Source organism: Microcaecilia unicolor, chromosome 10 (genome assembly GCF_901765095.1).
Source record: "Microcaecilia unicolor chromosome 10, aMicUni1.1, whole genome shotgun sequence".
Classification (NCBI taxonomy): domain Eukaryota; kingdom Metazoa; phylum Chordata; class Amphibia; order Gymnophiona; family Siphonopidae; genus Microcaecilia; species Microcaecilia unicolor.
This window is the reverse complement of record NC_044040.1, coordinates 192979984-192985283: the sequence shown is the minus strand read 5'-3', so window position 1 is coordinate 192985283 and position 5300 is coordinate 192979984. Positions and strand designations below refer to the sequence as shown.

Sequence of the window (5300 nt, the reverse complement as noted above, 5' to 3'; positions counted from 1 at the left end):
CACCCCATTTAGGCCACCTAAAACCAGGCCCAAATACCTGCACCTAAGTTAGGCGCAGATCTGGCGTATTCTATAATAGTGTACCTAGTTTTTTGAAATGCGCACAACCTGCCCATTCCAAACTCATGGCCATGCCCCCTTTTCGATTGCATGCATTCGAATTTACACACACCACATTATAGAATACACCTTTATAGTTGTGTATGTTTATTCTAATTAAAGTCAATTAGTACCAAATTAATGCATGCAAATTAAAGTGCCGTATATAGAATTTGGGGTGCAAGTAAACCCTGGTATAAATCCTCACATCTAAATTAGGCATGGATCCCCCTTATTCTATAACAGTGCACATACAAAGTGTAGGAATGCCCCTGATCCTCCCCAACCCTCCCATGGCCTTGCCCCCTTTTTGTAGCCGAGTGTAAAACTTACATGCGGATCTCCGCTATTAAAAATGTGCGTCTAAATTTCAATTAATGCCAATGAAAGTGCCGGACCCCTCAGAGAAAAATTACATTGGCTTCCACTGAAAGATCGAATTGCATTCAAGATATGCACCCTAGTTCATAAAATTATTTATGGAGATGCCCCTTCCTACATGTCAGACCTGATAGATCTGCCAGAGAGAAATAACAAAAGTTCATCAAGCACTTTCTTAAACCTCCATTATCCCAATTGCAGAGGACTTAAATACAAATCAATACTTGCATCTAGCTTCTCATATATTTGTACACAACTATGGAATGAATTGCCGACCACCTTGAGAACAACACATGACCTGATGACCTTCCGGAAGTTGCTAAAGACCTACTTGTTCAAAAAGACGTACAAAAAAGACCCCCCATAAGAAACTGACACCTAAACTTCACCAGATACATTTATAATAGACCTTTTCTAATTTGTTTACTTTAACTTACACCCTAATTACTGATTATTATATCTTGTCTTGATATCATTGTGTTATGTTTTATCTATTTTCCACTTCTTATTTTACATAATTTTCCTTGCACCTTATCTGCAACAATGCTGAAATTCTCACTCCGTTAATATGGTTGCCATGATATATTTTTTTGCACCTTATCTGTTATCTATATTCTGATTTTCTTATTCCATCAATGTGGTTGTTGTTGTATTATATTGTAAGCCACATTGAGCCTGCAAATAGGTGGGGAAATGTGGGATATAAATGCAGCAAATAAATAAATACGTGATAATTGATGATTAGCACCCAATTATCAGCGCTAATTAAATTGCACACACCCAAATCTGCGCACGCAATTTTAAGCACCATTTATATTGTAATGGTATCAGTTTATTACTGAAATATGTAGCATATTTGCTGGATTATATATACACCAATATATTTGTGTATCTTTAAAAAATATATATTTGACAAGGCAGCAGAGAGAATAGTTTCATTTCAAGCCCCTCTCTCTCCATTCCTTTTTCTGGGAACTTCTGAGAGCAGGGACAAACACTTAACAAACACAAAAGAGCTTCCTCTGCCCTCCCACCTAACAAAAGATGGACTAAGGTGGGCACCTGAATAAAACAAAGAACTCAGAGGAAGCATAAACAGGACATTTGCTTGTCAAAGGTATCGTAGAAATGAAAGGTCCAAAAATTTCCACAAAAGTCCAACACAAGAGAAAAACGAGTGGAAATACAATTTCAAGAGATCAAACCAGGAAAAGAGGTGAAATGCTCCGAAAAACTTTATTGAGGACCCAACACGGTCCGTGTTTCGGTTTTTAAAAAAACCTTCATCAGGGGTCTAAAAGATAACAATCAAACATATATATAGTTAAATAACATGAAAGCAAATACATTACGACAATTATAGAAATCTAAAAACACACCATATATACCAAACACGTAATAATTAAAAAATTTTTATAATCAAAAATCTGAAATGTCAACTGAATCGATGCACATATTGTTATTATATCATCAGATGACCATCATAAGAAGCAAAAGGTAAACCGATTATATAAATTTGAATTGATATATATAATAAAACTTGTTTCTACAAATGTTATGTATTAAAATAATAATATTAAACATAAATATGAAAAAGAATTTGTATGAAAATAATTTTGTATAATATATGACAAAACGGATGTCTATAATTAGAAGAACAGAAGTCTACATATAAATGTCATGAATTTAATAGAAAACACTAATATCATTTATTTAAGAAAAGATAATGATACATTAAATGAGAATTAAATAAATAACATATAAAATGAGGTTTATAGCAGATATTTTCTCAATACATGTATATTAGATGAAAAGAAATCAATTGAACATACCAATCAGTAGTAGCACGGGAAATATACTGACAGACAAAGGGAGCTTGTAAAAATGTAGTCTCTATAAGAATTGTGAATAATCAGAAAATATTAAGTATGGCGAACAGTAAAAATCAAAATCATAATAATGAGTTGTATTAAAACGTTTAAAGACCAGTATAATAAAAAGTTATTTTTGTAAAATTGTTTGATAACTGACATATCTATATGAATATCCGTATCATGATAACAAAATAAATTGTTAAAAAATAATAAATCATATTAAATAAAAATGTAAATAACATATAGATCCACCATCATTAAATACCTGAAGTAAAAAGTTAAAGATTGGAACATATATTTCCAAAATGTCCGTACTTATTCAAAAATAGCCGTGGAACACCTAACCTTCAGGAAGTAAGAGACAAGAAGGTATACACTTGCACTTCACATAAAAGATCGAAAAAAAGAGAGGGCTGTGTATATCAAATTGTAATATATCTTAAATTACAAAGTATGCTAACGCATGGGGTATGTGTGTATATGTACATCCCTGAACGATAAAAGCGCCAGAAGTGTTAGTCAAAAAAGGAAACAGCTAAGAAAAGTATATTTGTACCCATCGTGTTATATCAATCAATCATAGTGAATATCTAAATGCACTCATTTGCTAATATATAGGATATAAATAAATATGTGTATGTGTATGTACCATACGTATAGGGACGCCCAAAGTCCTATCAAAAATAACATATCGGTAATGAAGCTGTAATATAGTCAAAATAGTAACCAGCTGCATATACATCAGTAGTTTTTTATCGAGTAAAATAGAACGGTACCTTACCTTGAATGAGTAAAAGAGTGTAACTCTGTATCAACGGGTTTAGTTTAAAATAATAATAGAAAAAAGCGCCAAAGAATAATTTAAATAACGATATGATGAAACGTGGGACCCGTCGATAGGATATCTCAAATTTCAAAATAAAGATTGTCACATATATTAGCCAATAGAAAGAAAATGACAGTTACGCTGGATAATTACTATGGAGATAAGTGAATCAAACGAATAAGAGTGTAAAGTGATAGGTATATCACATAATTATTTCATTAAATGAAAGACGATTTTTGAAAATAAAATTAAAACTTAATTAATGGATTTAGAAAATAACTGTGAAGAACTCAATAGACTAATAAATTGATAAATTTATATTCGAAAAAAGTGATCAAAGGGGTAATAACCAAATATTTAATCCAATGATGTTTTAAACAATGATCATATGTTGATGCCGAATTTTGAACAATATATTAACTAATAGAATGCAAAATGAAAATTATATAGAGGAATGATAGTAAGGACTGAAAAAAAATTTTTGTGAATAATATATAGTGATTGTATGATCAAGTCCCTAACGGTAGAAGCGCCAGAGATGTTAGCCAGAAAAAGAACAACCAAGAAAAATATACTTGTGTTCATCGTCTTATTTAGTTTGGTGGAATGATAAAAACTAGACGTCTAAAAACACTCTTTGCTAATATATAGGATATGTATATGTGTATGTACCGTACGTTTAGGGACGCACAAAGTACTGTCAAAAAGAACATATCGATAGTAAAGCTGTTATATAGTCAAAATGAAAACCAGCTATATATACATCAGTATTTTTTATTATCGGATAAGCATAATAAGCTAAATAAAGTCAAAGAAAAGAGCGATACCTTACCTTGGCTGAGAAAAACAGTGTAGCCTCGTATCAACGGGTTTGGTTTCAAAATAATGATAGAAAGGGCGCCAAAACGAAATTTTATTTAAATAACGCTGTGATGTAATGTGGGAACTGTTGATAGGGTATCTCAATTTTCAAAATGAAGATTAGCACATGTATTAGCCAATAGAAAGAAAATGACAGTTACATAATACAATTACTATGGAGATGAGTGAATGAAACGAGTAAAAATGTAGAGTGATTAGTATACCACATAATTTTTAAGAATAGAAACTTAATTAATTAATTGAGAAAAGAAAAGGACTTTGAAGAACTCAATAGACTAATAAATTGATAAAATGATTTAAAGAGATAATGTCCAAATATTTAATCGAGTGATGATCTAAACAATTTGGTATGTGTTATTGCCGAATTGTGAACGCTATATTAACTAATAGAGTATAAGCAAAAGTTGTATAAAGGAATTATGACTGAGAAAAGGTAATATGTAAATAATGTCATTAGATAAATTACGTAAAAATAAATGAGATGGAAAATTATTGGGATAAATACAACTCTAATATTTAATTTAAAAAGTACATGAAAAGTAAATAAAAATTACTAACAAAAGAATGATTAAGCTCCTTGAAATTAATAAGTGAAAATCCGAAAATGAAATTTTCTAAAAAATATAGTTAAAAATTGAATTTAAAATTTAAGTAGATGGTGTCAGAATGTTATAATTAAATATTTAAATATATATGAACAGTTATGAAATATTTTAAAAAATTGTTAATAATAATAAAAATAAAAATAAAATAAAAATAAAAATAAAAATAAAAATACTGGTCGTAACGTTAACATATATGTAATATCAGAATGTGTATATATATATAATAACGAAAAATTAATAAAAGTTATTAAATTAATAAATTAATAAAAAGATTTTCAAAGAAAATGTAAATATTCAATTTCTTTGTTAAGACCTTTTGGAGCTACACATTCAGCTTGATATATGGCTCGTTGTTCTGCTCTTAATAATTTCTGATCAATGTTTCCACCACGAGGATTTTGTTTAATAAGCTGTAATACAAAAAATTTTAAATCATCAATGCTGTGTTCGGCATCGATCCAATGTTCAACTAATGGAGCTGATTTGACCTGCCTCCTGATGCAGCTACGGTGTTCAATTATCCGGGTTTTTATTTTCCTTTTAGTTTTACCAATATAAATCATATTGCAAGGACATAAAATTATATAAATAACATTCTCAGAATTGCAGTCACTATCAAATCTCAGCTCATAT

General features: G+C 30.1%; 1 long non-coding RNA gene across 1 annotated transcript; it reads right to left on the bottom strand.

Annotated features, from left to right (window-relative positions):
- Positions 1-1620: 1620 nt before the first annotated feature.
- Positions 1621-4036, bottom strand: LOC115478551. The gene is made up of 3 exons (XR_003943543.1): positions 4013-4036; positions 2313-2373; positions 1621-1774 (listed from the first exon to the last, which is right to left on the bottom strand). It is a non-coding gene; the product is annotated as an uncharacterized LOC115478551 (long non-coding RNA).
- Between the last annotated feature and the right edge of the window lie 1264 nt (positions 4037-5300).